Raw genomic sequence first — 10000 nt, 5'->3', positions numbered from 1 at the left:
GTCTCTCGCTCGCGCTGTCTGTCTCTCTCTCGCTCGCGCTGTCTGTCTGTCTGTCTCTCTCGCTCGCGCTGTCTGTCTGTCTCTCTCGCTCGCGCTGTCTGTCTCTCTCTCGCTCGCGCTGTCTGTCTGTCTCTCTCTCGCTCGCGCTGTCTGTCTGTCTGTCTCTCGCTCGCGCTGTCTGTCTCTCTCTCTCTCGCTCGCGCTGTCTGTCTCTCTCTCGCTCTGTCTGTCTCTCTCTCGCTCGCGCTGTCTGTCTCTCGCTCGCTCTGTCTGTCTCTCTCTCGCTCGCAGCTGTCTGTCTGTCTCGCTCGCGCTGTCTGTCTGTCTGTCCTCGCTCGCGCTGTCTGTCTGTCTGTCTCGCTCGCGCTGTCTGTCTCTCTCGCTCGCGCTGTCTGTCTCTCTCGCTCGCGCTGTCTGTCTCTCTCGCTCGCGCTGTCTGTCTCTCTCGCTCGCGCTGTCTGTCTCTCTCGCTCGCGCTGTCTGTCTCTCTCGCTCGCGCTGTCTGTCTCTCTCGCTCGCGCTGTCTGTCTCTCTCGCTCGCGCTGTCTGTCTCTCTCGCTCGCGTTGTCTGTCTCTCGCTCGCTCGCGCTGTCTGTCTCTCTCGCTCGTGCTCTCTCTCGCTCGTGCTCTCTCTCGCTCGTGCTCTCTCTCGCTCGCGCTCTCTCTCGCTCTCTCTCTCGCGCTCTCGCTCTCTCTCTCTCTCTCTCTCGCTCTCTCTCTCTCTGCGCTCTCGCTCTCTCTCTCTCTCTCTCTCTCGCTCTCTCTCTCTCGCGCTCTCCGCTCTCTCTCTCTCTCGCTCTCTCGCTCTCTCTCTCTCTCTCGCTCTCTCGCTCTCTCGCTCTCTCGCTCTCTCGCTCTCTCTCTCTCTCGCGCTCTCGCTCTCTCTCACTGTCTGTGTCTCTCTCTCTCTGTCTGTCTCTCTGTCTCTCTCTCTCTCACTGCATCTGTCTGTCTCTCCTATCTGTCTGTCTCTCCTATCTGTCTGTCTCTCCTATCTGTCTCTCTCTCCTATCTGTCTGTCTCTCCTATCTGTCTGTCTCTCCTATCTGTCTCTCTCTCCTATCTGTCTCTCTCTCCTATCTGTCTCTCTCTCCTATCTGTCTCTCTCTCCTATCTGTCTGTCTCTCCTATCTGTCTCTCTCTCCTATCTGTCTCTCTCTCTCTCTCTTCTCTCTCTCCTATCTCTCTCTCTCTGTCTCTCTCTCCTATCTCTCTCTCTATCTCTCTCTCTCTGTCTCTCTCTCCTATCTCTCTCTCCTATCTCTCTCTCTCTCTCTGTCTCTCTCTCCTATCTCTCTCTCTCTGTCTCTCTCTCCTATCTCTCTCTCCTATCTCTCTCTCTCTGTCTCTCTCTCCTATCTCTCTCTCCTATCTCTCTCTCTCTCTCTCTCTCTCTCTCCTATCTCTCTCTCTCTGTCTCTCTCTCCTATCTCTCTCTCTCCTATCTCTCTCTCTCTCTCTCTCTCTCTCCTATCTCTCTCTCTCTGTCTCTCTCTCCTATCTCTCTCCTCTCTCTCTCCCTCTCTCTCTCTCTCTCTCTCCCTCTCTCTCTCCCTCTCTCTCTCTCTCTCTCTCTCTCTCTCTCTAACCATCCCTTTTGTTTCAGAGCCGCAATGAAAATGGCCAACATGGACCATGTGTTCGACGGGATGTTCACAAAACCCACGGGACAGCAGTGGGGTGAGTGTGCACCTGTTACCATGCAACTGCACGGCCACAATTGTGAGCACCACTGCTGCCACACACCGCGTGTTCACAAAGTGTCTCACTGTCACAGCCCGACCCCCCGACACCGATACCATCCCCTCCCCCCCCGACTCTGGTTCCGGCTCCCACCCGGCCCCCCCCGGCTCCGGCCCCCCCCCGGCTCCGGCCCCCCCCCCGGCTCCGGCCCCCCCCGGCTCCGCCTCTGCCCCCGCCCCTCTCGCTCTGGGATGGGTGAATGTGGCACTGACCCCCGCCCCCGCCCTGCCCCCGCCCCCGCCCCTCCTGCTCGCTCTGGGATGGGTGAATGTGGCACTGACCCCCGCCCTGCCCCCGCCCTGCCCCCGCCCCCGCCCCTCCTGCTCGCTCTGGGATGGGTGAATGTGGCACTGACCCCCGCCTCGCCCCCGCCCCCGCCCCCGCCCCTCCTGCTCGCTCTGGGATGGGTGAATGTGGCACTGACCCCCGCCCCCGCCCCTCCTGCTCGCTCTGGGATGGGTGAATGTGGCACTGACCCCCGCCCCCGCCCCCGCCCCCGCCCCTCCTGCTCGCTCTGGGATGGGTGAATGTGGCACTGACCCCCGCCCCCCGCCCCCGCCCCCCGCCCCTCCTGCTCGCTCTGGGATGGGTGAATGTGGCACTGACCCCGCCCCCGCCCCCGCCCCGCCCCTCCTGCTCGCTCTGGGATGGGTGAATGTGGCACTGACCCCCGCCCCGGCCCCGCCCCCGCCCCCGCCCCTCCTGCTCGCTCTGGGATGGGTGAATGTGGCACTGACCCCCGCCCCCGCCCCGCCCCCGCCCCCGCCCCGCCCCTCCTGCTCGCTCTGGGATGGGTGAATGTGGCACTGACCCCCGCCCCGCCCCGCCCCCGCCCCCGCCCCTCCTGCTCGCTCTGGGATGGGTGAATGTGGCACTGACCCCCGCCCCCCCGCCCCCGCCCGCCCCTCCTGCTCGCTCTGGGATGGGTGAATGTGACACTGACCCCCGCCCCCCGCCCCCGCCCCGCCCCTCCTGCTCGCTCTGAGATGGGTGAATGTGGCACTGACCCCCGCCCCCGCCCCCGCCCTGCCCGCCCCTCCTGCTCGCTCTGGGATGGGTGAATGTGGCACTGACCCCCGCCCCCGCCCCGCCCCCGCCCCTCCTGCTCGCTCTGGGATGGGTGAATGTGGCACTGACCCCCGCCCCCCGCCCCCCGCCCCGCCCTCCTGCTCGCTCTGGGATGGGTGAATGTGACACTGACCCCCGCCCCCGCCCCCGCCCCGCCCCTCCTGCTCGCTCTGAGATGGGTGAATGTGGCACTGACCCCCGCCCCCGCCCCCGCCCTGCCCCGCCCCTCCTGCTCGCTCTGAGATGGGTGAATGTGGCACTGACCCCCGCCCCCGCCCTCCTGCTCGCTCTGGGATGGGTGAATGTGGCACTGACCCCCGCCCCGGCCCCGCCCCCGCCCCCGCCCCTCCTGCTCGCTCTGGAATGGGTGAATGTGGCACTGACCCCCACCCCCCGCCCCCGCCCTGCCCCCGCCCCGCCCCGCCCCTCCTGCTCACTCTGGATGGGTGAATGTGGCACTGACCCCCGCCCCCGCCCCCGCCCCCGCCCCTCCTGCTCGCTCTGGGATGGGTGAATGTGGCACTGACCCCGCCCCCGCCCCCGCCCCTCCTGCTCGCTCTGGGATGGGTGAATGTGGCACTGACCCCCGCCCCCGCCCCGCCCCCGCCCCTCCTGCTCGCTCTGGGATGGGTGAATGTGGCACTGACCCCCCGCCCCCGCCCCCGCCCCCGCCCCTCCTGCTCGCTCTGGGATGGGTGAATGTGGCACTGACCCCCGCCCCGCCCCGCCCCCGCCCCTCCTGCTCGCTCTGGGATGGGTGAATGTGGCACTGACCCCCGCCCCGGCCCCGCCCCCGCCCCCGCCCCTCCTGCTCGCTCTGGGATGGGTGAATGTGGCACTGACCCCCGCCCCCCGCCCCGCCCCCGCCCCTCCTGCTCGCTCTGGGATGGGTGAATGTGGCACTGACCCCCGCCCCCGCCCCGCCCCCGCCCTCCTGCTCGCTCTGGGATGGGTGAATGTGGCACTGACCCCCGCCCCCGCCCCGCCCCTCCTGCTCGCTCTGAGATGGGTGAATGTGGCACTGACCCCCGCCCCCGCCCTGCCCCGCCCCTCCTGCTCGCTCTGAGATGGGTGAATGTGGCACTGACCCCCGCCCCCGCCCCTCCTGCTCGCTCTGGGATGGGTGAATGTGGCACTGACCCCCGCCCCGGCCCCGCCCCCGCCCCCGCCCCTCCTGCTCGCTCTGGAATGGGTGAATGTGGCACTGACCCCCACCCCCCGCCCCCGCCCTGCCCCCGCCCCGCCCCCCGCCCCTCCTGCTCACTCTGGGATGGGTGAATGTGGCACTGACCCCCGCCCCCGCCCCTGCCCCTCCTGCTCGCTCTGGGATGGGTGAATGTGGCACTGACCCCCGCCCCCGCCCCCGCCCCCGCCCCTGCCCCTCCTGCTCGCTCTGGGATGGGTGAATGTGGCACTGACCCCCGCCCCCGCCCCCGCCCCGCCCCTCCTGCTCACTCTGGGATGGGTGAATGTGGCACTGACCCCCGCCCCCGCCCCCGCCCCCACCACGCTCTGCCCCGCCCCCGCCCCTCCTGCTCGCTCTGGGATGGGTGAATGTGGCACTGACCCCCGCCCCCGCCCCGCCCCCGCCCCTCCTGCTCGCTCTGGGATGGGTGAATGTGGCACTGACCCCCGCCCCCGCCCCCGCCCCTCCTGCTCGCTCTGGGATGGGTGAATGTGGCACTGCCCCCCGCCCCTCCTGCTCGCTCTGGAATGGGTGAATGTGGCACTGACCCCCGCCCCCGCCCTGCCCCCGCCCCTCCTGCTCGCTCTGGGATGGGTGAATGTGGCACTGCCCCCCGCCCCTCCTGCTCGCTCTGGAATGGGTGAATGTGGCACTGACCCCCGCCCCCGCCCCCGCCCCGCCCCTCCTGCTCACTCTGGGATGGGTGAATGTGGCACTGACCCCCGCCCCCGCCCCCACCACGCTCTGCCCCGCCCCCGCCCCTCCTGCTCGCTCTGGGATGGGTGAATGTGGCACTGACCCCCGCCCCCGCCCCCGCCCCGCCCCCGCCCCTCCTGCTCGCTCTGGGATGGGTGAATGTGGCACTGACCCCCGCCCCCGCCCCCGCCCCTCCTGCTCGCTCTGGGATGGGTGAATGTGGCACTGACCCCCACGCCGCCCCCCGCCCCGCCCCCGCCCCCGCCCCTCCTGCTCGCTCTGGGATGGGTGAATGTGGCACTGACCCCCGCCCCCCGCCCCCGCCCCTCCTGCTCGCTCTGGGATGGGTGAATGTGGCACTGACCCCCGCCACGCCCCGGCCCCGCCCCCGCCCCTCCTGCTCGCTCTGGGATGGGTGAATGTGGCACTGCCCCCCGCCCCTCCTGCTCGCTCTGGAATGGGTGAATGTGGCACTGACCCCCGCCCCCCGCCCTGCCCCCGCCCCTCCTGCTCGCTCTGGGATGGGTGAATGTGGCACTGACCCCCGCCCCCGCCCCCGCCCCTCCTGCTCACTCTGGGATGGGTGAATGTGGCACTGACCCCCGGCCCGGCCCCGCCCCCGCCCCCGCCCCTCCTGCTCGCTCTGGGATGGGTGAATGTGGCACTGACCCCCGCCCCCGCCTCGCCCCTCCTGCTCGCTCTGGGATGGGTGAATGTGGCACTGCCCCCCGCCCCTCCTGCTCGCTCTGGAATGGGTGAATGTGGCACTGACCCCCGCCCCCGCCCTGCCCCCGCCCCTCCTGCTCGCTCTGGGATGGGTGAATGTGGCACTGCCCCCCGCCCCTCCTGCTCGCTCTGGAATGGGTGAATGTGGCACTGACCCCCGCCCTGCCCCCGCCCTGCCCCCGCCCCTCCTGCTCGCTCTGGGATGGGTGAATGTGGCACTGCCCCCCGCCCCTCCTGCTCGCTCTGGGATGGGTGAATGTGGCACTGACCCCCTGCCAACTGTGCCCCACAGAAGCCGCTGATTCGGGATAAGGACGGGGAGCTGCTGTACTTCGCCGATGTGTGTGCGGGCCCGGGCGGTTTCTCCGAGTACGTGCTGTGGCGGAGGAGGTGGCACGCCAAGGGGTTCGGAATGACACTGAAAGGGCCCAACGACTTCAAAATGGAGGATTTCTACGCTGCATCGAGCGAGTTATTTGAACCGTATTACGGTAAGTCAGGGTCAGGACCGACTCGAATCCCAGCGTATCAGAGCAGTTTGTTGCACTCAGCCTGACAGCAGGGCGCGCGCTCTCTCTCTCTCTCTCTCTCTGTATGTATGTCTCTCTCTCTCTCTCGCTCTCGATGTATGTCTCTCTCTCTCTCTGTATGTCTCTCTCTCTCTCTCTCTCTCTATGTATGTCTCTCTCTCTCTCTCTATGTATGTGTCTCTCTCTCTCTCTCTCTCTCTCTCTCTCTGTATGTATGTGTCTCTCTCTCTCTCTCTCTCTCTATGTATGTCTCTCTCTCTCTCTCTCTCTCTCTGTATGTATGTCTCTCTCTCTCTCTGTATGTATGTCTCTCTCTCTCTCTATGTATGTGTCTCTCTCTCTCTCTCTATGTATGTCACTCTCTCTCTCTATGTATGTCTCTCTCTCTCTCTCTGTATGTATGTGTCTCTCTCTCTCTCTCTCTCTCTATGTATGTCTGTCTCTCTCTCTGTATGTATGTCTGTCTCTCTCTCTCTATGTATGTGTCTCTCTCTCTCTCTCTATGTATGTCTCTCTCTCTCTCTACGTATGTCTCTCTCTGTATGTCTGTCTCTCTCTCTCTGTATGTCTGTCTCTCTCTCGCTCTCTCTCTGTATGTCTCGCTCTCTCTCTGTATGTCTCGCTCTCTCTCTGTATGTATGTCTCTCTCTCGCTCTCTCTCTCTGTATGGATGTCTCTCTCTCTCTCTATGTATGTCGCTCTCTCTCTCTATGTATGTCGCTCTCTCTGTATGTATGTCTCTCTCTCTCTCTCTCTGTATGTATGTGTCTCTCTCTCTCTCTCTCTATGTATGTGTCTCTCTCTCTCTCTCTATGTATGTGTCTCTCTCTCTCTGTATGTATGTGTCTCTCTCTCTCTCTCGATGTATGTGTGTCTCTCTCTCTCTATGTATGTCTCTCTCTCTCTATGTATGTGTCTCTCTCTCTCGCTCTCTGTATGTATGTCTCTCTCTCGCTCTCGATGTATGTCGCTCTCTCGCGCTCTCTCTCTATGTATGTCTCTCTCGCTATGTATGTCGCTTTCTCTCTCTATGTATCTCTCTCTCTCTATGCATGTCTCTCTATGTATGTGTCTCTCTCTCTCTCTCTCTATGTATGTCTCTCTCTGTACGTATGTCTCTCTCTCTCTCTCTCTCTCTCTCTATGTATGTCTCTCTCTCACTCTATGTATGTCTCTCTCTCTCTCTCTCTGTATGTATGTCTCTCTCTCTCTCTGTATGTATGTGTCTCTCTCTATGTATGTCTCTCTCTCTCTCTATGTATGTATGTCTCTCTCTCTCTCTGTATGTATGTCTCTCTCTCTCTCTGTATGTATGTGTCTCTCTCTATGTATGTCTCTCTCTCTCTCTGTATGTATGTGTCTCTCTCTATGTATGTCTCTCTCTCTCTCTGTATGTATGTATGTCTCTCTCTCTACGTATGTCTCTCTCTCTCTCTCTGTATGTATGTATGTCTCTCTCTCTACGTATGTCTCTCTCTCTCTCTCTGTATGTATGTCTCTCTCTCTCTCTCTCTGTATGTATGTCTCTCTCTCTCTCTCTCTCTGTATGTATGTCTCTCTCTCTCTCTCTCTCTCTCTCTCTGTATGTATGTCTCTCTCTCTCTGTATGTATGTGTCTCTCTCTCTCTCTCTCTGTATGTCTCTCTCTCTCTCTGTATGTATGTCTCTCTCTCGCTCTCTCTGTATGTATGTCTCTCTCTCTCTCTCTGTATGTATGTCTCTCTCTCTCTGTATGTATGTGTCTCTCTCTCTCTCTCTCTATGTCTGTCTCTCTCTCTCTCTCTGTATGTATGTGTCTCTCTCTCTCTGTATGTATGTCTCTCTCTCTCTCTGTATGTATGTATGTCTCTCTCTCTACGTATGTCTCTCTCTCTCTCTGTATGTATGTCTCTCTCTCACTCTCTCTGTATGTATGTCTCTCTCTCTCTGTATGTATGTCTCTCTCTCTCTCTGTATGTATGTCTCTCTCTCTCTCTCTCTCTATGTATGTGTCTCTCTCTCTCTATGTATGTGTGTCTCTCTCTCTCTCGCTCTCTGTATGTATGTCTCTCTCTCGCTCTCGATGTATGTCTCTCTCTCTCTCTGTATGTATGTCTCTCTCTCTCTGTATGTATGTCTCTCTCTCTCTCTGTATGTATGTCTCTCTCTCTCTCTCTCTCTCTGTGTATGTCTCTCTCTCTCTCTGTATGTATGTGTCTCTCTCTCTCTCTATGTATGTCTCTCTCTGTATGTATGTGTCTCTCTCTCTGTATGTATGTATGTCTCTCTCTCTCTACGTATGTCTCTCTCTCTCTCTGTATGTATGTCTCTCTCTCTATGTATGTCTCTCTCTCTCGCTCTCTGTATGTATCTCTCTCTCTCTGTATGTATGTCTCTCTCTCTCTCTCTCTCTCTCTGTATGTATGTCTCTCTCTCGCTCTCTCTGTATGTATGTCTCTCTCTTTGTATGTATGTCTCTCTCTCGCTCTCTCTCTCTCTCTATGTATGTCGCTCTCTCTATGTATGTCGCTCTCTCTCGATGTATGTCTCTCTCTCGCACTCGCTCGCTCTCTGTATGACTCTCTCTCGCTCTCTGTATGACTCTCTCTCGCTCTCTGTATGACTCTCTCTCGCTCTCTGTATGACTCTCTCTCGCTCTCTGTATGACTCTCGCTCGCTCTCTGTATGACTCTCTCTCGCTCTCTGTATGACTCGCTCTCGCTCTCTGTATGACTCTCTCTCGCTCTCTGTCTGACTCTCGCTCGCTCTCTGTATGTCTCTCTCTCTATGTATGTCTCTCTCTCTCGCTCTCTGTATGTATCTCTCTCTCTCTGTATGTATGTCTCTCTCTCTCTCTCTCTCTCTCTGTATGTATGTCTCTCTCTCGCTCTCTCTGTATGTATGTCTCTCTCTTTGTATGTATGTCTCTCTCTCGCTCTCTCTCTCTCTCTATGTATGTCGCTCTCTCTATGTATGTCGCTCTCTCTCGATGTATGTCTCTCTCTCTCGATGTATGTCTCTCTCTCGCACTCGCTCGCTCTCTGTATGACTCTCTCTCGCTCTCTGTATGACTCTCTCTCGCTCTCTGTATGACTCTCTCTCGCTCTCTGTATGACTCTCTCTCGCTCTCTGTATGACTCTCTCTCGCTCTCTGTCTGACTCTCGCTCGCTCTCTGTATGACTCTCTCTCGCTCTCTGTATGACTCGCTCTCGCTCTCTGTATGACTCTCGCTCTCTCTCTGTATGACTCTCGCTCTCTCTGTATGACTCTCGCTCTCTCTCTGTATGACTCGCTCTCGCTCTCTGTATGACTCTCGCTCTCTCTCTGTATGACTCTCGCTCTCTCTCTGTGTGACTCTCGCTCTCTGTGTGACTCTCGCTCTCTCTCGCTCTCTGTGTGACTCTCGCTTTCTCTGTATGACTCTCGCTCGCTCTCTGTATGACTCTCGCTCTCGCTCTCTGTGTGACTCTCGCTCTCTCTCTGTATGACTCTCGCTCTCTCTCTGTGTGACTCTCTCTCTCTCTCGCTCTCTGTGTGACTCTCGCTCTCTCTCGCTCTCTGTGTGACTCTCGCTCTCGCTCGCTCTCTGTGTGACTCTCGCTCTCGCTCGCTCTCTGTGTGACTCTCGCTCTCTCTTGCTCTCTGTGACTCTCGCTCTCTGTGTGACTCTCGCTCTCTCTCGCTCTCTGTGTGACTCTCGCTCTCGCTCGCTCTCTGTATGACTCTCGCTCGCTCTCTGTCTGACTCTCGCTCGCTCTGTGTGACTCTCGCTCTCGCTCGCTCTCTGTCTGACTCTCGCTCTCGCTCTCTATGACTCTCGCTCTCTCTCGCTCTCTGTGACTCTCTCTCTCGCTCTCTGTCTCCCTCTCGCTCTCTCTCGCTCTCTGTCTGACTCTCGCTCGCTCTCTGTCTGACTCTCGCTCGCTCTCTGTGTGACTCTCGCTCGCTCTCTGTGTGACTCTCGCTCGCTCTCTGTGTGACTCTCGCTCGCTCTCTGTGTGACTCTCGCTCGCTCTCTGTGTGACTCTCGCTCGCTCTCTGTGTGACTCTCGCTCGCTCTCTGTGTGACTC

At 60.0% G+C, this 10000-nt stretch overlaps 1 pseudogene; it reads left to right on the top strand.

The window, feature by feature from the left end:
- The window catches only part of LOC137318231 (cap-specific mRNA (nucleoside-2'-O-)-methyltransferase 1-like), a 66159-nt pseudogene that overhangs the window by 7603 nt on the left and 48556 nt on the right, over positions 1-10000 (top strand).

This window comes from Heptranchias perlo, unplaced genomic scaffold (genome assembly GCF_035084215.1).
Source record: "Heptranchias perlo isolate sHepPer1 unplaced genomic scaffold, sHepPer1.hap1 HAP1_SCAFFOLD_669, whole genome shotgun sequence".
Lineage (NCBI taxonomy): Eukaryota > Metazoa > Chordata > Chondrichthyes > Hexanchiformes > Hexanchidae > Heptranchias > Heptranchias perlo.
This window is presented reverse-complemented; position numbering and strand designations above follow the sequence as displayed.